Source organism: Sturnus vulgaris, chromosome 9 (genome assembly GCF_052056855.1).
Source record: "Sturnus vulgaris isolate bStuVul1 chromosome 9, bStuVul1.hap1, whole genome shotgun sequence".
Lineage (NCBI taxonomy): Eukaryota > Metazoa > Chordata > Aves > Passeriformes > Sturnidae > Sturnus > Sturnus vulgaris.
In genome coordinates, this window is record NC_142251.1 from 30089988 (window position 1) to 30112661 (window position 22674).

The following is a 22674-nucleotide window of genomic DNA, read 5'->3' on the forward strand; positions in this document are numbered from 1 at the left end:
GAGCAGCACAGCTGGGTCTGTGGAATGGCTGTCACCACACTGCAATAGTGAGTCACAGTGTTCACTGCCTACTTGTATATCCAATTACCAAAACTGAATTACACTGAGTAATTTAAACATCCAGTCAGTTTCTTCTCTCCAATTTAATAAATGCCTTTGTGCTCAGAAATGAATTACATGTGGAACAGAGAGTGTTTTATACGATGCACAAAGCATTTATGCCAACCTGAAGCCTTGACACACTGTGTGGTATCTTCCTACCTCGCCATGCCATTCATACTGTACAGTAGAAAGCAAACTACTGATACAAATATTCATCACACCCAAACAATGAAAATATCTAGACTGTTATTGTTGTTTAGCCCCAGCCAGCAACTCAGCCCCATGCAGCCACTCACTCACTCCCCCACAGTGGATGGGGGAGAGAATCAGCAGAATAAAAGAGAAAAATCTTGTCGGTTGAGATGGAGACAGCTCAGTAGGGAAAGCAAAAGCTGTGTGCTCAAGTAAAGCAAGGAATTCATTTGCCCCTTTGCATGGGAAGGCAAGTGTTCAGCCATCCCCGGGAAAGCAGGGCTCCATCCTGTGTAACAGTGACTTGGAAAGGCAAAAGACACTCCAAACATCATCCTTTCTACATTCTTCCTCTAGATGTATATTATTATATATATGGCCTAGAATAACCCTGTTGGGGTCAGCTGTCCTTGGCTATAGCCCCTCTCAATTTGTTGTGCACTCCAGCCTACTTGCCGGCGGGATGAGGAGCAGGAAAGGCCTTGACTCTGTGTAAGCCTTGCTCAGCAGTAACCAAAATATTCCTGTGGTATCAACACTGCTCTCAGCACAAATCCAAAACACAAGCCCACACTAGATACTGCGGAGAAAATGAACTTTATCCCAGCCCAAGCCAGCACAACTAAGCAGGGTCTGTTGCCTTCAGTGAGTTTTTCTGCAAATTCACCCAAGGCTGTGCTACCGATCATTCCCTTCCAGCGACTGACGCCCTGCAGACCCCCCCTCCAAGGGAAGGCAGCTCGGCGAGGAGCCGCAAGGGCAGCAGCAGGGTGTGCCCGAGCACAGCCCCTGCAGAGCCGACCTGAGCCCAGCACAAAGGGGAGCCGAGAGTGCCCTTTGTGTCACATCAACAGCTCCGTCAGCGGAGAGATCAAGTGACTGCATCCCAGCCGAGTGAATCAACTGGAGGTGTAAATGCTTCTCCCCCAGCTCTCTGGAAACACTGATTGTGTCCCGGGGTTAGCTACAGCAGCACGGGGGAGCAGAAACGCGCCTCTACAAAACCACAGAACCAAGGCATTTCAGAGAGCTTCAGCTGGCTTCAACCCACGAATTCCTTCTTGGTGACTGGGGACAGCAGCATCGTGACAGTGAGCTTACTCCAGAGACCAGCAGTGGGATCTCACTGGTACGGTGTTAATCTGTATAGTGCAATTGCTGGAGTTGGCTAAGCCGAACTTGCATTTGTATCGCGATTTCAGTGTATTTTGTATCACACTGCTAAACCAGAAATTCTCTGTAACATCACCTATATTCAAATGGTTAATCTAGAATTAAGCAGTACACACCATCCACGTGCGGAATATCTGAAAGAACCTGAGCACAGAGTACTGGACTCTCACAGATGTCTAACACAACACTTCCACCTGACTCCCTTCCACAGCAGATGTTCTTGACTCAGTTTGGGTCAAACACAATCCCAAAAATACAGCATTTTACAGACAACCCTAAAATTACATTTGAAACTTTCTGTCTAGAAGAGTACAAAAGCTTTGAGGAAACAAACACAGTGAAGTTTTAGGAATAGCTCGAGAGTCAAGATGACCAGTATTCTCTTTGTTCTTATTCATAATGTCAATACAATGTGTCACTTATTTTGATCACAGATCCCCATTAAAAAAACAAAAGTGCATGGATCATCATTAACTATAAATGCAGAACCACTACCAAAGACTTTAGGGACCAAAAAAAAATATTTTCCAGACACAATGAGTTGCGCTCCTGATCTTGTAGAAACTAGAAAGTGCAGGAAAACTTATCATCTAAAAGGTAAAAGCTGAGGTAACTGCTAAGAACCAACACAACCCACAACAAAAAAAAACCTAAGAAACCAAACATACTAAAAAAAAGCAAAGCACGCACTCCAAAAAACGACAAGACAAAACGAACATAAAAGCCCCACAATGAAGCAGAGTCACCAAGGAACAAGCAAAGAACAACGAAGAAAAGACAAGCTGCACCTTCCAAACTATATCCATCAGTTTCACATTCCAGCTGCCAAAGCAGAAACCCACCCAAGTTACTGCACTGTAAAATAAAGACAGTATGTACATATCCTTAAAGAAATGAAAATCACCTAAAGCCACGCTTTAATTCAGTTTTCAGTAAGCATGATATTAAGACAGTAAAACTAATAAAAATAGTAACTTGCACGAAAGAGAATTAAAGAAAGCTCAAGCAACCTAATACTACTCCATTCTCTTGCAGGAAATTTATCGCTGAAAATAATAAAATCCCAGACCTAAAATCTCACACATTATGAAATCTCCAGATACATGAATCTTGGCAAAGCACTGCCCAATTTACTACTAGTGAAGACTGAGATAAGAGACACAAGAAGACAGACGTTGGGTAGGGACATTACAAAAACAGACAGGTGAGCATAACATTAAAAAAGCAGATTACTAAGAGTTATTAAATATGCAATACCACTACAATATGAGAACAAAAACCATTTAGAAATGCAGGAAAGCAATGTAATACAGGACAAATAAAACTGTGTGATAGACAGAAGAATGAAAGAAAAAAAGTCAATCATTAAAGTACTCCTGTAGCTGACTCTCGTAAAATTTCAGCTGTGAATTTCAGCTGGAAATGATGCCACTAAAGGTGTAAGCATGAAGTAGCCACATGAGACCCAGATATCTGCATTAGTTATGGACCAACACTACCTGCAAAACATTGCAAAAGAGACACTGATGCTGTACTCTATGTAGTTCTGGTCACTGGTCATTGTTTCCAAATAATTTTTTCCATTAAATGCATACACAGAAGGGCTTGCAGGTGTTCTGCAGATATTCTGAAGACAGTGAAACTTCTTTCCTAAGTGGAACCCACAAAACCTCAGTTTGCTTATGGTGCAAAACTGAGATCTGCACGAGGACACACTTGCCAGGTTTAACTATCAGGAAGATAAACCAGAAGCATATAATGCAGATAAACCATAAGAATAAAATGCAAATTTAAGCTCAAAACCTGAATAATAGCAATTGGGTTCTTGAACAGTTTTCAGACACACCACCACTAATAGCACATATCTCTTAAGCTGTTTAAGTTCGTGCTGGACTCCTCGCTGACAGAAACCGTGTGACACGGTGCTGCAGGAGCAGCACAGCTGACCCAGTGACACAGACTGCTGCTGCAACTTCTGTGCTCACACAGCTCACTTCTGTCACACATACATTCTTCCCCTAAGCACCTGTTGCACAACAGTCACAGCAATATCAGCTGGTTAAGCTCTAAGACAGATGAAATCAGAATCCACAGAACAGCAAGAAAGGGAACAAAAAATTCTTTCAGTAGGTTTGACACTGAAGTTTTAGATAAAAAAAGAAGCTTCATTTAAATATCTTAATTTAAAGTCAGATTCTCTTTTCCTACCTTAGAAAAGGCTTTACCTGTCAATTCAGTAAAATTATTATTCTTTAAGAAGACGCTATTCACAGAGCACTTTCACTATAATTTGTTCTGAATAAATCCTATTGTTGCTTTTATGCACCTCGCTCCCCAACTCTGGGAACTGAAAGAGGCTGGGGGAGAAAGAAAGAAATAGATAACATTAAGATAACAGCAAGGCTCTTTCTCATTCATATCTTGGTTTCCAACTATCTAAGCCTCTTCTCCACGGTTCTCCAGTACCCAGTGCTCTCCTTTTTAATCTCAAGAACTGGTACAACTTGTAGCTCCCATTTCCTCGAATGAGATAAAGAAAAACCAAAACTGAAAGCCAGAATATCCTTCTCCAGGGCACAAGCTACTCATTTACCAAATCCCATCACAAAATTCAAACCATTATCTCAGTCTGTCATCAACTTGGAACAACAATCAAGAGGTTCAGCTCAAAATGGAAATTCTTCCAGGTTAGTTACATACAAATAGGAAGGAGTTCCTTACCACTTTGTCTTCCACCACTCAATAGTAGCTTTCTGACTCAGGGCCAAGACTTGACTGGGAGATATGGTAGCAGAAGGCAACAAATTTTGGTATGAGAACGGGTACACAGCTGCAAGCAGTGGCAGATCTGGGCCCTCACAAAGGCATGAATCAAGCAGAAGGAAAAGAATCATTGCAGGCAACAAATGGAGTAAGGCAAAAATGTGAACACGTGTGCATGCTATTTAGGTTTAGCCTGAGGTTGTAAGAGGTTGGTTTCTGCTAACAAAAGGCCTCTCCAGCAGTGTCTGAGTGTTAAAGACAAAATCTAGGCGCACTATGACAATAACTGCACAAAACCTGAAGAACTTTCTGCTCACAAACTGCTTACAAATCATCAGGTTCCTGGCCCTTCTTCCTTCAGAGACCACCAAGAAGCCTCTGTTTGTAGTTCTCAAGAAGAGTGCACAGAAGAAAGCTTTATTTCTTTGGATCTGCCTATTACTTTGCAATTGCTACCAGAAGAGAGAAACTCTGAATTTATGAGACACAGTTTGGTCTCCTTCCCGTATGCTAAGCAGTAGGGAATTCTTTTAGTACAGAAAGTACATCAAAAGTGTAAGGTTCTACCTTCCTCAACTCCCTCCCACAACCAAAGCCAACCCGAAGTTTAACCTCTTTGAGCAAAATTTGTTCTCATCCTGAAGAAGAAATCCAGGTTTGCTCAGTGAGGAACTTGGAGGGGAATCCCTCCTTGCCCCAAAGACACACAGCAGAAGACATAACCTAGGGACATTTCTGAAGGAAATATTTCTTTTCAAGAATAAGAAGTAAAAGGATGGCAAATAAAAGAAATAGGATTTAAACTAGAAGCAAATATATTTAATTAATTAGGCAATTCTATAAGATGATTGGATTTTCCAAGACCTCTACGACATAGCCATACAGTTGTCAGTTTTGTTGGCAAACAAGAGGAGCATGAAATGATTTATGTCCTCTTGATTAACTGATGCTCAGTTTGCAAAGTGTTATTATGGCTAAGAAGTGCAGGCACGATATCAGTGGAATTAATAAAAGAAGCACACATCTGTGGACACCATTCTAAACGAGGAAATCATACTTAAGAGCATGCAACAGGGGAGCACTGAATGCTGCTAACATGGACTTCAGGATCCAGAAATTCTTTTCAGAGGTAGTTAGATCTGGTTTTGCTTTGTTTGAGGACGATACAAACAACACACGAATAGGGTAGAATTAGTAAGACTGTGCATCAGCAAAAATATCACATCTCACAGTGGAAAGTCTCTAGAACTGTCTTCTATATTCCTGGCTTTTTAAAAACTTATTGTCAATAAAACAACACAAAGAATTTCAGCAAAAGGCAGACTTCAAGAAAATCATTGTAGCGATCTGCAAACGGATCCATGCAGGTGGCATGCCTTCTCTCAGAACAGAAAGTGTATCACAGGAAAAAGATTTGGGAAAAATACAATGGCACATTTTAAAGTTCTGAGACAGGAATGACAACTGACAGCCTGAGTTTTGTTACTGCAAACAGACTACAGAGACTCTGATTCCAGCAATCACCACTGCTCACATGCCAAAAGCCCATGTAAGAAAAAACTGACAAAAACTAAGCCTGAGGATCCACACTGAATTTTCTGTGTAAAACTACACATCACACACGAATGTAAAGAAAACTCAAATTTCCATGCCTACTCCTGTAGGCATTAAGTGCTAGAGTCAAAATTGCAAACAGCCAAACCAAAATTAAGATGATCAAATTATCCTAGGACAGATTTTTAACAACAGAGAAGTAAGAAAGTCCCAACTGTTGCTGAGTAACAGTCTCCAAATCCCCAGAATTAAAGACTTGGTACATCCACCAGCCTTGACTGCAGCCTTGCTTTGTACAGTAAGGCAAAAAAGACTGATGTTTATGGAAAAGAAGACAAAACTCCTCCCCTGCTGAATGCCTTTCTCACTCAGAAGAAAACACTGTTGAGAAAACATTTTATTGTATTTCTTTATTACACCACTAATAGACACTAAGGACCTTTCTCAAAGAGGACGCACAATATCTTAGTCTGGTTTGAAATTCAGCTTTCAGAGATTTGAGTACAGCCCTTATCAAAAAAATTTGGCATAGGTTACCAACATTTCAGGGATGGTCTCTATAGTTATTCTTTTCTCAACATCATGCATCGATATACACTGTTGCTATAGAAATGGTGCTAAGAGGAAAAAAAAAAAAAAATCTATCAGCCTATGAATTGCCTGTTTGGTACGATGACCATGATGAGAAACTACAATCGACATTTGGGGAAGAGAGCTGGATCTTCTGCCTGTGTCACTATCTGCTCATTCATTTATGGAAGTGTGTCAAGCCCAAGGTAGATAGCTTCAACAAGCAAGCAACACACAAGCCAGTTACTTATCTATCTGAGAATCCCATTCACCTCTTTTCCATATTTCTGACTCCCTTTGGAAGGGCCTCAGTAAATCAACCGACTCACTAGAGAACAGATAAAGACCCAAATACCCATCGTTTAATGCTAAATACCTTTCTCCACCCAAGATCAGTCAGCAACTGGTAACTACCAAAGCATCTGCCTGATAAAACATGACAGAAACCAAGTTACATAAAAACCTAGAAACCAAGTTAACTCAAATACAGGACTCCAACAGTCAGATGACCTGACCATTTACCAGTGACCCACTCAAAGTGCCTGAAACTGTTGACCAAGAATATGTTTGCTTCAACTGAAATAATTCAGAGTGAATGTTTTCATGAAGGAGGACCATGTATTTTTAAGATGGTATCAGACCTTTTTCTTGTTATCAAAACAGAAACTTATAGCAGACCACAGGGCAATGGTCTCTTTAGATACCCAAGGTAGACTGGAATTTATTTGAAGGCCTGAAATTCTGGTAAACCCATTTACTGTTTGTGCACTAACAACAACAATCCAGTCACCAGAAAAATCTCAGTGTGATTTCAGGTAAATAGGCAGTATAAATGAGAGCCCTGCTGGAGCCATTTCTAAGCCATCTATCTACATTATTGATGAAAGGATCTGCCTTAAAGAGGGAATGACATAATAAATATCTACAGAACTTGTGTAACTGATGTAGAATACAATGCTTTCCAGAAGACATCAAAAAGACATTGAGATGTAGCAGCACAAGCATTAATTTGAAGAGCACAGCTGGCAAAGAGTAAGAACCAGCTATACAAAATAATTTGTATACCTCTAAGGGCAGTAAAGGCAAGCCTTAAATTCTTGTTACAAAACCAAGAGAAAGACACTGCAGGGGCAAGATTAATGACATGCCTTCAATACAGACTGTCAAGAAGGAATTTTAAGATTATTCCAGCACCATGAATTCAGCACAGTATGTTCACAAGTGATATCCTACCCAACTGCTTGGATATGTGAGCTATTCAGTGGATGACTGGATAATTATCACTCAAACATATCCTTAAGCTTAAGAAACACAGCTGCGTCCATTTCTGCCAAATCAATGAAAGCAGACATTAAAGATTGATTTAAGTGCAGATATGTGCAAGCTGGAAACTTGGATCCAAGAGTAATGACAGAGGTATACTGTACATAATATAGCTGAGACAGATTTGAGGGGAAATGGTGTTTGGAATAGAAATGACTGAAAAGAAATGACAGTCAACGAGAACACTTTCCTTTTAAGGAAATCATTCCATTTTACATTTCATTTAACTAAAAAGAGAAATATATTCATCTTTCTGTTAATCTTTTAACTGATAAAAAGTAAACCTAGAATGCTGTAATGCAAGAAAGTGCAGAGCATGACAGGGCAGGTTATCACAAACAGGGATATTAAACCCACTGTCATGTGAGCATGAGGTGATGGTAACTTTATCTGTAAAAAGCTCACAGATTAGAACCTTCTGAAAGAATCCCCATCTGCTACTTCACTAATACTAATACCCAAAAAATCTCTAATCTTAGCAAAATTATTGGAAAATGCTGAGCTTTCCTTTCCAAGTTCACCAAAACCACCACAGCCATAAAGTAGCAGAAAGCTCAAGGAAACCACAATTAGAAGAACTAAAACAAAGATCCCCAGATCCTAAGACATCTACCAGGTAAGGATTTCTGTTCCCTGGCAACTTCTGGCAGGAAATCCTGCAGGAATTTGGTCCTAAATTTTGCACAAACATCTTTTTTCCCCCCTTCTGCAGAGAGGACATCTTCTGACCCAGAATAACCAACAACACTGGCTTTTTCTAAAGCAACAGACATTGGTCATTCTAGACAAAGCAACGGAAGCAAATTCTTCACCTCATCTAAATGAAAATACAACACTTCTTTGAACCCTGTATGGCTGCTGTAAAACAAAATTTCAGTCACATAAACATGTAGCTTAGCTAAGGCAAGTATTTTTGCTCTCATGCAAGATTCGCCTTGAATAGGAGGAAAAACTATGAAAAAATGCCCATGACTAACACAGAGAACTGAAAGGGTCTGAGCAATTTTTTCTAAGTATTTTAAATGAGTAGCCTAAATTACCTAAATTATAGTTTGGACGAGGATTTGATACTGCTTTGTCTTTACTGTCATTAAACTGTCCCTGTTCCAGAGGTACAAGGAAATCTTATCAACATTAGAAGAATGAGTGGATGCTGCACACCAAAGAGGGAGCAGCCTTGCCCGAGCAACAGAAAAGCCCTAGTGAAGAGAAAGCTGTGCTGGGAAACAAACTCAGCTGGGAGAGATAGACAGGGAACCCCATTAAATATATGGATATAACGTGTGTGTGTATAAACTAAACTAATTAAGAGCTTTCAGTATTGTCTCAAAGTCAAGATCATCCATATCATCAAACTGAAAAACCAAAGCAAAACACAAATTAGTAATGTATTTCTCCATCCTACACTAGCAAGAAGCAACCTACCTCTTAAAAGAATGGCTGAAAAAGTCAATACCTTGGCTGCACTTTGAAAACACTTAATCTTTTAGTTCCATGTTCAGCTTGCCAAGTAGGGGGGGGTTCATGCTGGTCCTGCTGTTATTTAAACATAAAAGAGAACCAGCCACATCATAAATAGGGTATTACTACCTTCCTGTTGAAATACCCTGAAGTCACCAGCCCCAACATGGTTAGTGCGTTTTGGCAGGTGATGCTTTTGAAACAGCTTTATCATTTAAAAGCAAGATATTTTAATGACCTATACAAATTTATCTTTCACTACCTCCACGACAGCCAACAAAAACTACCTAAGCAAAAACAGGCAACACAACTACCAATTTAAATGCAAAATTCATATAAGGATTTACAAGGTCTTTCTGACAGAAGAATCTAGTTTATTCACAAACAACAGAGCAGGGTTTTCCAGGAGAGTTTGTGTGGCTAATAAACATCATTAATCTGACAGAGGTGGCAAACATGAGAGAGCAGGACTGCTCCACCAGAGACTGCTGCATAAACCAGCTCCCTCGCTGACACATGGAGCCAATTCAACACTGGCACCCGAGCACAGGCTCAACCCAGCCCCATACTCCGAAGAGAACACAATTCACAAGTGGCATCTCCAACCTAGGCAAGATTCCTTTATCTCTTCCGTGATATGTTCTCTGATTTTAAGTAGTATTATATTAAAAATCATCAGCCTCCTCATCATCAGGGAAGATGTTAATTATGAATTCGAAAAAAACAGCAATATTTTTCCTGTAAGCAAAGCACTTCGACCAACTTTAGGAGAACCAGAAATACAGAAAAAGCCACAAAGAAACAGTGATCAGCAAGTCTAATGATAAGATCATAGAAACACACCCTACTGCCCTGGGGGAAAAAAAAGATATCCAATTCCATTAACGGGCTGGAACATAATAGGGAAAGATGAAACCAAGGAAAGAGACAAGCAACAAAAACTTCACTTGCGAAAATCCATCACTTCTCCTCATCTTCCCTCCCTCACTTCAAGTAAAATCAAGAAGATATCCACCACATTCAGTACCAGACACAGAAATCTGACACCTGAAAGCAACACAGAACTCCAGCAAATCCCAAGGCAGCAAGGGAAGCCTGTCTTTTCTGGGTCCCTGGAGAGATCTCACCTCTGTGCATGTCCTTTAACTCCACTACTGCCTGATTCTGTTTTCCATTTAAGATTATTACTTCATAAAAAGAGACAAAGTAAAATTAAGTAAAATAATTTCCTAAACCAGGAAAATAAGAGTTACCTTTAAAAAAAAAAACAAACAAAAAACAGGTACAGCTGAAATAAAGGTCTAAACTCATCTATAATATACCTTTGTTTACAAATGAGGGATTTAACAAAAGTTTTGTGGTTGCAATAGCTTATCAAGACATCTCTTATGTTTATCTGATAAATAATGCAAGGAGCTATCTTCCCTTTTTAGCAGTATCACTTAACAGATGCCAACTGGATTTCTGTCTGTCTAACAGTGCAACACAAATACAACACAACTCTGAATTGCATCAACATACAGATCAGCACAACAGATTTCACATTTTCCAAACCTACCCTTTATAAAAGACTTTGGCCTCAACAATGCCCTTTCAATTAATGTCTTTACTGTCTTATAAAATTCAGATCAAGAATTATTCAACAAAAACACATCAGCCTCAAATCCGTAGTGCATATTGTTTACTCCTCCTAATCGAAGCATGCTTAAGAATTCATACTCACTTTGCATACTTGCTAAATTTTTCTATAAGCCCTGATATGTCATCTTAAATACTTTAAAACTTTCCATTGTACACACAAAAAAATAATTTAGCAATGTGCAACAACAAATACATGGATATTTCTTTCCCCCCCTCCCTCCTAGTCATATGGCATTCATGACTAAAACCAGAAGAAATTAAAAATAGTTCCAACTGATGGTCTCATTAGACTTCTCTTCTTAACCAAACTGTGACCCTGAACACCACCTTATACACAGCTATAGAAATACTTCTTTGAAGATAAATTGCTTTATTTGAAACACGAACTAGGTCCTAATTGAAGAAGCCTTCTCACCACTAAGACAGCTTCACAAAAGAGTCAAGATTGACTTTTCAGAAGTATTAAAGGCAAGTCACAGCATGAAATACAGTTCAAGTTCTGTCATTATATAGACCCCATCCACATTTTTAAAAAGCCAGCAAGTTCATTAAGTACAAGGGCAAGTCATTACATGCAGGCACTAAGGAAGCGGCTCACAAGCAGGTCCTAGAGCACTCGATCTGCTTACCTGCCATTTCTCAAAGGTAAAACCTCAAAAGTAGCTTTTTTCACTTCATATTGCTTTAATGTGCCTTCAGCTTTATAAAACACTGTGCCTCTGGCATCCATCTCCAGTGAAAACTTGTCAAGCTTGTCTTTTTGTTTCATCTCCTGACTATAATTTGGTTAACATCATTTTCCTCTCCAAATTCCTTTAAAATTATTCCAGGTAGGCACCTGACCACTTTATTAGATATTGGCAGTAGAGCTGAACAACCTCCACAAATAAAATCATCTTTTCCCAGCATTCCTACAGCTACCTAAAGGTACAATAGATAATCAAAGAATCATAGTTTCATACTGTGATTAGATTTGGTACTGCTACCTTCCTTTGTCCAATGTAACACGATATCTACTTGTTTACAGCATCATTAAAAACTTAGCATATACCAAAATCTATTATCAAAGAGGTACCTGGCAAAATCTGTTCAATATAGATCCAAAAGAGGCCCAGCCTAGGAGGGAAAAAAAAAATCTCCAAAGGAGAATTGTAAGAAATAGTGTATTATCAACAGAGCAAACAATCAGCAATAGGTGGTGAGCAAAGCATTTTTTCAAACATGAAGTAGCAAAAACATTTCTACCACAGAGGGACATTTTCTATTATATAAAGAACACAGAAAACAGCTTCCTAAGAAACCACACACCTGACAGCATCAGTGAATGACATATTAAAAGGTAACAATAACAAAGACCTATACCTAGGTAATGTTTAACCTCATCTCATCTTGAGGCAGACCTGCAAGGGCCAGGTTTTATGCACCCTAAAAAAGGACTCAATTTTTAGGCTGCTCACTGTCCACCACACTCGCGTCTCTCAGAAGCAGAGGGCTCGTGTGTAGCTAAGCAGAAATCTTGCTAATACTTCAGTAATTTTGCACTCTGAGCTCCAGAAAATACTTGCAAATCACTCCAACTGCATGGAAGGACTGAACTCAATGGATTCCACTCTTAGCCATTATTCTTTTCCAAAATGCCTCTTGGCATATTTCTGTAGCAGTCTGATCAATAATAATATCAAAATTATTGAGAGGTACTTACCAGACAAGCCTGATGACTAACGCCTAAACAACCTGGTCAGTCTAAAAGTGCATGACTAATATTCTAAAAATAAACGAGATAGCTGCCCCTTCTCAGGTAGACTTACCAATAAAGCAAATAGGAAAAGTGGCTGTTGGCAGAGTGGTCTGGACCTGCCAGCAACAGCAGCACTGTTCAGGTGCCCTTTAACCACACAGGGAAATTAATTACATGACAGAGGGAAAGGAAGTACAACAATTATGAGTCATCCATGTAACCATGTGCTTTATCAATACACTTCATAATATTAAAGTCACTAATTAGTGACAGCACAAACCAGTGGTGCAGTAATGGGAGAGTGAGCAGCTTGAATCTTTGGACCTTTTTATCTTTTACTGATCTGGCACTTAGAATTTATGTGCATTTTGAAATCCACAACGAACACGTAGGAAACTATGCAATGCTTCCAGCATTCTAACACTTCACATCTGCTAACTGCAGATGCTTTTGGAATCCCCAAAATACTTTTCAGACTTCTGGACATGATCAGTTATATTACCAAGTTTCCACCAACACCATCATCACTCTCAACTGACTTCACCAGCCTACTGTAGAAGATGCAAAAATTGTAGAGTTTAGCTCTATGTTCAGAAGTGCCACAAGGATCCTAAAGTGCCTAAAATTTTTCTGCATAAAATCTGAAACAAAGTTTATTCAAAGCTCCCAGACTTGCACACCAAGCTAGGGATACAAGTGTCATTTGATCCACTTTTGATTTCAGCTGGTTTACAGAAATTTGATTTTATACTTGCCAGTCATCTCCACCACTAATGCTTTTTCCTGTTCCTTTCTCAGCCATGACATTAGCTCAAAATTTTGTATAACTGAAGTGAACAGTTTGGAGGAACTATCAAACAAGGCAAGGAGGGGAGAGGGAGGGGAAAAAGCTTCATTTCTTAGCTGGGTAAGTTCCCTGATACAGTTCTCTGTACTGCATTATCTCTCTCTTTCTGCCAATACAGGGTGAGAAGTGAGCAGTCAATAAATAAGCTGCCTCGCTGCACATGGGGTCACAACCAAATTTAATTACAAACCAACTTAGATTAGTTACAACTGTGGTGGACCCCAAACTTACCAAGCAAGCAACAGAAATTTAGAGCAATTAGAAGATTACACAAACAACCTGGCAGTACAAAAAGTGAACTAGAAAAAAACATTTACAGAGTTTATAAATTTGAGTTTTACAAGAACTCACAAGTCTACCTGTGCTTACACAGCTCCTCAGACAAATTAATATATGAAGCTAATAAAGAAAATCAGTAATTTGAGACCTTCAGCTTTTCACTGGAGCCTTCTGTCTGCCTACACATTAATCTGAAAAGGATGTGTCACTGCAGAAAATATGTTTTGTACTAGTCCTGTTTATTCACTTATTGGTCTGAGTCCAGTCACTCTGTGACATTATCACTAATTCTAAATCTAAATGAAAATATAATACTATAGTCTAGACAATTACCCCAAACCCTAGGCACATTAATAATGTGATAAAAGCAATCCAATTTACAAACTGCATTAAGATTACTTTTTTCAGGATCTCTGCCAGTTTTATCTAGCCCCTATTATCTAAGAAATACACCTTCAACTTCTGGAAAAGATCAATATCCTCCTTCCACAGCACCATCAATCTGAGCCCACTTCAGTGAGAGCAGATTCCACAGTCTCCAAGCTGTTCCTTAATGAATAATGAGAGAGGCACAAATCAAACAGCTTTTAATGCCACACTACTATAGCAATAGTCAGAGCATGGACAGCCAGACCTAGGTCACTTCAGACTTAATTGATTGCTGCCAATAGCACAGCTCCATTAAAGAGGAAAAGAGGTGACACATACATATCCCAAAGCCAGCAAAGCCTTCTGCACCACATTCTGCACCCAAATCCTTCAAAATGGAATTACAGCATAAGAGCCAGGGTATCTCAAGCTTCTCCTCTGCAAACCCTGCTACCCATTTCTTCTCTGAGCACTTCAGCCCTCAGACAGCCGACAAACACACAGGACAAGCAGCACAGGTCAAGAGATTCATGAGCTCCAAGAAATTAATAAATTGAGCCAACCACTTTTTGGCAGAGGAGCTCATAGCAAGTTTGACAATTAAATACCCTTGCTGGCAGTTCTGCTTATGACTTGGGTATGCTGGTTTCAACTTCTTAACTGACCCAGGCTTGTTATACTTCCTTACATGCACTAGGAATTACAATACTATCTAAAAGCCATGGGAGGAACAGCAAAGATGACTTCCAGTCAAATTTTCCAGGTCTAATCAGTGGAGGGGGGAGGGTCACAGTCTTCCAGTCAAAGACTTAAAAAACTGATTTTACTGCTTCAATATGATTGCTAAGAACAAGTAATAAACGTGAGTCACCAGAGGGCACTAAAGCTTCTACCAAATGGCAAATGCAGCCCTTCAATTAGGGAGGCTGATAATTACATCCACATCATCATGTATATTTTATCTGGATTGAACTTCAGCCAGCTTGTTCTAATCCATGTTCAAATCTCAACTACATACTGATGAGGCACTGAGCTACAGTAACTGTTGTGGTCACACTTGAAATACAAGGGAGAGACTCACAGTCTCCTCAGAAAGACCAGGAAAAATAGGGTAGGCACATGTTCCCACGCAATCTCAAGCTTCCCTTGCCTCCACAATGTAAGTCTAAATACAAATGAAATTCTGAAACAGGCATGGAGAACAAGCCACAAGTCCTGCATCTCAAAGAAAAAGAATAAATAATCATTCTTAAGAGTTTCAATCAAGATCATATCATAGGGGACTGCAAGCAGCATCAGCCTGCAAAAGATAAAAGGGAAAGGCTTGCCCCAACCATCTAGCAGCGTGTTGCTCTCTCACGTCTGGCATCAAATCAACTGCCATATTACAGCCTTAATCTTTACCACTGGGAAATAGGCAGGTTTTTAAACCACATGTACGATGCTCAGGAGGGGCTGATAAGAACATTTCTTGATATTCTGATCAAGCAGCTCTAGAGCTTCTCAATGCCAGCCAAAGCTGCACACTGCAGCACATCCAGGGAGTTTTTGGGGCAGGAAACCTTGACTTGTTGATACAGTTGATACAAAGAGCCAAAACACACCTAAACAGAGCAGACCTACAGAAAGAAGGGCAAAGCCTCCAGGCACTGCAAGGTACACAGCTGCTTCTTTTCCCAGTTTTACCTAAACTGTCATTCTTGTATTCAGGACTGTAGGGCAATAAAGATATGGGAAGAGAAAGGGAATCCTATCCTTATGGAAAAGTACACCTTACACATCCAGCTGTTGTTTGTGCTGAAGTTATTGACATGTAAAACGTTACAATGATAATAGGGCAGGGGTAGGAAGCACTCTGTAAGCAAACTCAGAAGATCTCCATGGGTTCAAGGAAGACACTACTTGTGGCACATGACAGTCTACAACCCATCTGGAAGCCCGTGGGAGTTTTGAAAACACCAGCTGAGAGTGTACTAGAGTGGCACACTTCAGAGCAGTGAGTCCAAGAGAGTAAAGATCAACCTTATATGCAGGTCAGGAACACTGCATTTTAAAATACTTCATGGTGACTCACTAGACTTCCCAGTGTTTTATTTGCTGTACTGTAAGATTTACCAAACAGGTCCCTTTTTTGAGATAAACTCTCCTATAAACTGAAACACAGACTGGGAACAGCCTCCCTTGGCCACAAGCTAGTTCAATGCCCATCATTTCTGCCATTCTAACTTCTGAGTCACAGCAAGCATCTCTAGTGCTCACAACACACCATGGTGCATGACACACCCTCCCTGTTTCGGACTTCGGGTCCCTCTCTCCCTGTTCCCCACCTTCTCCACTGCACACAGCTCCTCCCGACTGCACAGAGCCAGCGCTGGGAGCCCTCCCACACCTCACCCTGCCTTGCTCCAGCTCCGGTCTCGGATGGCCCCTTCCTGCTGGGCAGAAGCCCAGGTGCCACCAGCTTGCCCACAACTAGACTCCAATGCCATTCTCCCTAGAATCCTACAAGACTTCTACGGATCTTTGTAAAGGAAAAAGAGTTGCAGTCACACATCCACACGTTCCAGGTGACTGAGCATACGGAGAATCTACTTAAAAAGCCCAACTGCAACATTAAGAAACACTGACTTCAGCAGTTTTTTAAGGTGATTAATTCATAAACAGACAAAACATGAAGCCCACAAAGCTTCTGTTCATGCAGTAACTATGACACACAGACTTATACTAAAAGATGATTCCTACTGTAGCAGTTCCAGGTATTTAAATGCAAAGGTTTTAAACAGAAACGTTTCCTCATTATTTTGAAAATACATTTCTAAGTCTGTTTTCTAAAATGAGCTGTAAACCAACACTTAGATAAATATATCTTGCCTTTGGTGGCTTATACTTTGAAAAAAGTGCAACCAATTACACTCCCCATCCCTAAAGACTATTTTCAACTCAGCTTTAGTTATTGAATGAAAGGAGGAGCTCAAATGACTCAGCTTCAAGCAAATATAAAGGAAAAGATTAACCCCTAATCTCAATGAAAAAAAAAATCAGTGGAACAAACTGATTAAGATGGAGGTGTGGCTTGTCAATTCAAATCTTTGAATATTCGAACACATAAAGCAGAACATTATCACACTATGATTGCATTACTTTTCTGTACAAACACAGTCAATTTCAAAAATCAAAGTTTACAGAAGTAGTCGAAGTTAAAGTTAGCCCTGTATCTTCATTCTTGTTCCTTAGTGCTGAGCAGCATAAAGATCGATAAAACATCGAAACATTGGCATTCTTAATTTACAGTCACCAGGCAAGACAGAAGTGTGAAAAGGAAAAGACCTCTCCAAAATTCTGCAAAAAACTCCCCACATTTATACAGGAAAAAAAACCCCAAAACCAAACAAAATCTACTGCTGAGTAAACAGGAAAAACCTCCTGAAGGGGGTTTTCTTCGGGTGGGGGGGGGGGGGGTATTGTCTCCATTAGGCTGAGTAAAACATTTCTTATTAAAATGCAGCAAAATAAATTACAAGGGAGAGTATTTCACAAGGGGGCTCACAGACACCAAGGCACTGCTGTACATCCTCCACATGAATACAAGTGCTTGTCCCCCATCTCAGCCATACCACACCAGCATCTCCGTGCAGAACACACCCCCAGCTGTGCTGGGGGAAATATTTCATTCCAGACTAGCCAGAGCATTCCTATTCATGCAGCCCAAACTCCAAATACAGATGTCACCAGAGGGCACCCTCTCAATTCCAGTGACCCAGCTTTAGCCAACTTCTGAGCAGGACTGCAGACAACCCATGAGCAGGGATGTGCAGAGGCTGTGGAAAGCAGGAATAGTTCTGCTTCTGCATGGAATTACTTTTTAAAAACAAACAAAAGAAACACCATAGAAATTAAATTTAAAAACAAACAAACAAACAAACAAAACAAAACCAAAAATCGGAATTTATATAGCCCAGAAACATAAAATAATTTCCAGGGTAATCAGAGACACTGCGAGGAAAAAAAATCACAATTATCAAGGTCTGTACAACATCATGCTGTGGCACTCGATGGTGCCAACTCAGTCCAGCTGTTTTGGCACCCATGTGCCAAATCAAGTTGACCATATCAATTCCCAAAAGCATGGTCCAAGGCAGTACAGCTTATGCAGTGGTGCATATGTAAGTCCTCTCGCTCTGCTAGCAGATACTACACCTTCCAATAATACATGAAAAAATACATCAGTAGCTTTCAGGCTTTGGTCCATGTATTATTTCTAAAGCCTGCTGAGAGTTAATAACGTTTTAAAATTAACACCTGGTATGTTGAAGTTCATGAAATAAAATTATGCACAACCAGTAAAACATGCAATAGGTCTATATACCAGAAAGAGTCAAACCACCAGCTGATATGAAGAGACTGTTATATCCATTTTGTTTAGAAATAAACACCAGCATAGTACAGCTAAAATGAAGTCAGCTGCAGAAGCAAGTAGTGATAAGAGAAAAAGAGGAAATAATGATTGTGCATCCCATATTTTCCAATCCTGAGAAAACCTAAAAAGCTGTAGGCCTATCAAACATTTGATTGCCTGGTTATCTACCAATCCCATTTGAAAAGAAATAGTCTTCCAGCCATCTGTGATTGTAAAGCTCCTTAATTCAGCAGAAGCACAGAAGGAGGGGAGCAGGAATAAGACCTGTTCAAAAGCACCTTTTTTCCAGCAGAGGGATCTCTCCAATAGTGTCCATATAGGAAACCTGCAAACAGATCTACACATCCACGGAATTTCAACAGGCCTGTAACTACTACTAAACCCACAGGGCAAGTTACTCCAAACTATTACCTATCATCACCACTCATCATGGTTTATAATGTATCTACGGAATTGTTTTTCCAGCAAAGAAATAATGCTAAACATGCCTCATGCCTAAACAGCATCTATTTGTCCATCCTCTAAAAGCAGATTCCTGTCTACTGGGTGCTCTGAAATTACCCTGGTTTACATGAAAGTGGTGCGACGTAGTGCTCATCCCCTGCTTACAACCACTGTCCATGTTGTTGTCTCTCGTATCCTCAATCCCGGGCACTACCCTGTCGCTCGTGTCCTCATCCCTTCGTGCTGCCCTGCCCCTCGTGCCCCGGTCCCGGGGCCCACCCCTCGGGTAGGACCGATGGATAGCGGTATCTCACCGCCACAGCCTCCGCTCCGCCCCGGCCGCCCTCCGGCCCCCGCCGTGCCCCACGCACCGACACCCCCGTCCCCGAGGGCTCCACAGACAGCAAGGGTGGGGTGTCCACGTTATAACCCACTCTTCAGCCCCGCAAGCAGGCACTGGGGGGGCACACATCTCTCCCCAAGCTCCGCATCCCTCCGTCCCGCAGCCAGGCTGGTGCCCCGCCGCGTACACACCGGCGAGAGGGGGCTCCGCTCCCCGCCACCCCCGCGCGAGGAGGAGGAGGAGGAGGAGGAGGAGGAGGAGGAGGAGGAGGAGAGGGCGGCAGGTGGGCGGCAGAGCCCCGGGGGGGCCGGGACCCACCCCGGATCTGGGAGGGGACGGAGCGCCTCCAATCCCCGGCCGGCAACAGCCCTGCAAGGCCCGGTGTGCGAGCCGGATCGAAGCCTCCTTTTTTCTCTCCTCCTCCTCCTCTGAAGAGCCGGACAATAAGCCCCGCGGAGGCGGGCGCCGGCTCCCTCCTTCTCCTCCTCTCCGCCGCGACAGCGCAGCTCACCTGCAAGAGGGCGGATGGATGACGGCGGGGCGGCCGCTCGGAGGTGCTGCCGGAGGGGCTGCGGTGTCTCGCGGGTCCCTGCGCGGCCCTGGCTCCGCAGGCGCGGGGCGGCCGCGGCCTCACTGCCCCACTCACTCCCCCACTCACTCACTCACTCACACACGGGGTGGGGGGGAAGCGGGCGGAGGGGGGGGCGCCCGTCCCGCCCGCGCATGCGCGCAGAGACCCCCCCCCGATCCGCCTCCTCCCTGCGCCGCGCGCGGGCTGCGCACGCACCGCCTCAGCGCCCGCCCCGCAGCCGGCACCCAGCGCCCGGCGCTGAGGGCCCGCGCCTTCGCCGCTTGCTCTCTCACGGGACCGGTGAGGATGGGAAGGATCGCCGGGATCCGCGGGTCCAGCTTATGGCCAACACCGCCGCGTCAGCCAGACCAGGGTACTCGATGCCACGTCTGGAAACACCTGCAGGGACGGTGACTATGCCGCCTGCCTGGGCAGCCCATTCCAGTGTCTAATTACAGAATCCTAGTATTTTTAGGGTTGGAAGGGACCTCTGGACATTATTCATTCCAACCTCCCTGCCCAGGTAGGGTTACCTGGAGCAGGTGACACAGGAACGCGTCCAGGCGGGTTAGGAATGTCTCCTAAGAGGGAGACTCCACGCCCTCCCTGGGCAGCTGTTCTGCCACCCTCGCTGCAAAGTTTACATCTTCACCTTTTCTGTGAAGGAATTCCTCCTGCTGTCCAACCTAAACCTCCCCTGGCGCAGCTTAGAACCATTCCTTCTTGTCCTGTCCCTTGTTCCCTGGCCGCACCCTCCTGGCAGGGCGTTGTGAAGAGCGAGGAGATCCCTCCTCAAACTCCTTCAGTCCAGGCTGAGCTCTCCATAAGGCGCCGCTCCCTGAAGAGCGAAAAGACGGCAAGGAAAGGAACTATTTCCAAAATCAAAACTATTACTTTGCTAAGAATTCTGTTCTGAAGGGATGCAGTGCAATGACTCTTAAGATTTCCTTCTCCGCTCCCACAGTCGTTAGGGAATAATTAATCAGCTTATGGGGAGAAAGCGAAGCCTTCAAGGTGTTCGCACCATTTGTGGCGTGAAAGCTTTTGGAAAACCACAAGGTGTTGCAAGAGATGATCTTCAGTCGCCAGAGCTGGCAATGGGGACAGGAGTCAGCATTGCCACCTTCCCATCCACAGCCCCAGCCAAGCAGGCTCTGGCCCCAGTGAGTTATTGCAATAATTAATAGCTACCATTTATACATATACTGAATGCTTTGAAAGCAGTGCCTAAACTCATTAAATTCTGAATTGACTTATTTTCATCCTGTTGTGGAGTTAAGACGGTCACTGCTTCCTTCACATCCGTGGGAGATGGAGTTGGTAATTTGTTCGTATACTGGAACTGCTGCCCTTGGATCTATGGCCACCTGCTCTGGGTTTTAATGAAATGCAGAGCCACCTGCTATGCAGAATGCCTGATTTTTAATAGGCTTGCAGACTGGTGAGAATGCAGGTACCATGATCCAGATTAAACAAGTCCAGCAGGCTGGAAAGAGAGTACCAGCTTTTAAATCTGTGACAGGGAAACAAGGCAAGAAGGATTTGTGAAACTACAGGTACAAGTTTGACAATAAGCATAGAAAAGCATTACTTTTAGGTACAGTGCCATTTCCCCAATTTTAACAAAGCTTTGTGCCTAGAAAGAGAACGCTGTTTCCTCATGTTTTGGGGTTTTGTTGTTTGGTTTTTTACCACGGTAATCTGGCACAGTATCAAATTCATTCTGAACCAGAATAAATGAAAGGAAAATAAAATGCCAAATGCCATCCTGCTGCAAGGTTTTCAACAGGTGAGTCAGTGGATGGAAAGAATGTTGCACCAGATTTGGAAACACAACAATTAAAGAAATATAGAATATATGGAAATATATAAATAAGAAAATATATATAAATATAGAAATAAGAAAATATACAGAAATCATAGAATCATTAAGGTTGAAAAAGAGCTCTAAAATAATCGAAGAATAAGAGAAAAAAAAAGTTTTAAAAACCCCTCAGAAGGGGGAAGCAATGGGATATTTTTTGTAAGCTATTCTCCCTCACTAAATCAGGAGACAAACTACTTTATCTTGTAAAACAAGCTTAGGGGGCTATATATGGGTTAAGTGACAAATTTTCAAAGACATTCTACAATCCTCTCACTAAATTTTTCCAGACAAACTGCATAATGGGTTGTGAGGAAAAAAGCAATATCATAGACCAAAAACTAACAGAGATTGAACAGGAGAACGTCTAGTCATTTATAATTGTGGTGAAAATCCAAAAGAGTAAGGTGGTTTTAATTTTGTTGTAAATACCCTTAAAATAATCTAGAAAAAAAGTGGTACAGAAGGAGGCAACATTTGTAGGAGATACAACATTACTCCGAATTTTGGGGCAGATTGTGAAGATACTTGGAGTGACCCAGCTGTGTAGGAAAAAAATACACTGACATTCAATATTGATAAATAAACATCAGTACAATGCAGTGGATACTGGAGGAAAGAATTCTGAGTAGGCATCACAGAGGGGTCTAAACTAAAGGAAATAATTTAAGAAATGCTCAGGCATCCTAGGCAGTGCTTCATTAGAAATCTCTCCTCAGTTTATGAATACAGGCATGCATGCAACACATCAAGAGACAAAATGAGAAAATAAGAAAATGTTGTCTGTCTTGCCATAATTTCATATAAAAAGTTTTATAGAATGAGCAGGGAGGAGAATGTACACTAGACTGTGAAACTGAAATGCCCAATTTCACTTAAGTTTTACACCAGAGCCCCACGTTTAGCTGCTTTTCACCTATGATTCCAGAATCTTTTCCAAGAAACCACCTTCCAATACTCACTTGCCAACTCTATACACATAGCTGAAGTTCCTTATTATTTTATAGGTACAGATCTTCTCCA

At 41.8% G+C, this 22674-nt stretch overlaps 1 protein-coding gene across 4 annotated transcripts in view; it reads right to left on the bottom strand.

The window, feature by feature from the left end:
* RALGPS2 (Ral GEF with PH domain and SH3 binding motif 2) overlaps positions 1 to 19961 on the bottom strand; it is a 109012-nt gene extending 89051 nt beyond the window's left edge. For 2 of the 4 annotated variants that reach the window (XM_088170333.1, XM_014874766.2), the window contains exon 1: positions 19728 to 19961. The gene's annotated coding sequence lies outside the window, so the exon portion shown is untranslated. Of the gene's footprint in view, positions 1 to 19244; positions 19398 to 19727 lie in introns of those variants that run through there. The other 2 variants (XM_088170334.1, XM_088170332.1) reach the window with 2 other exon arrangements.
* Between the last annotated feature and the right edge of the window lie 2713 nt (positions 19962 to 22674).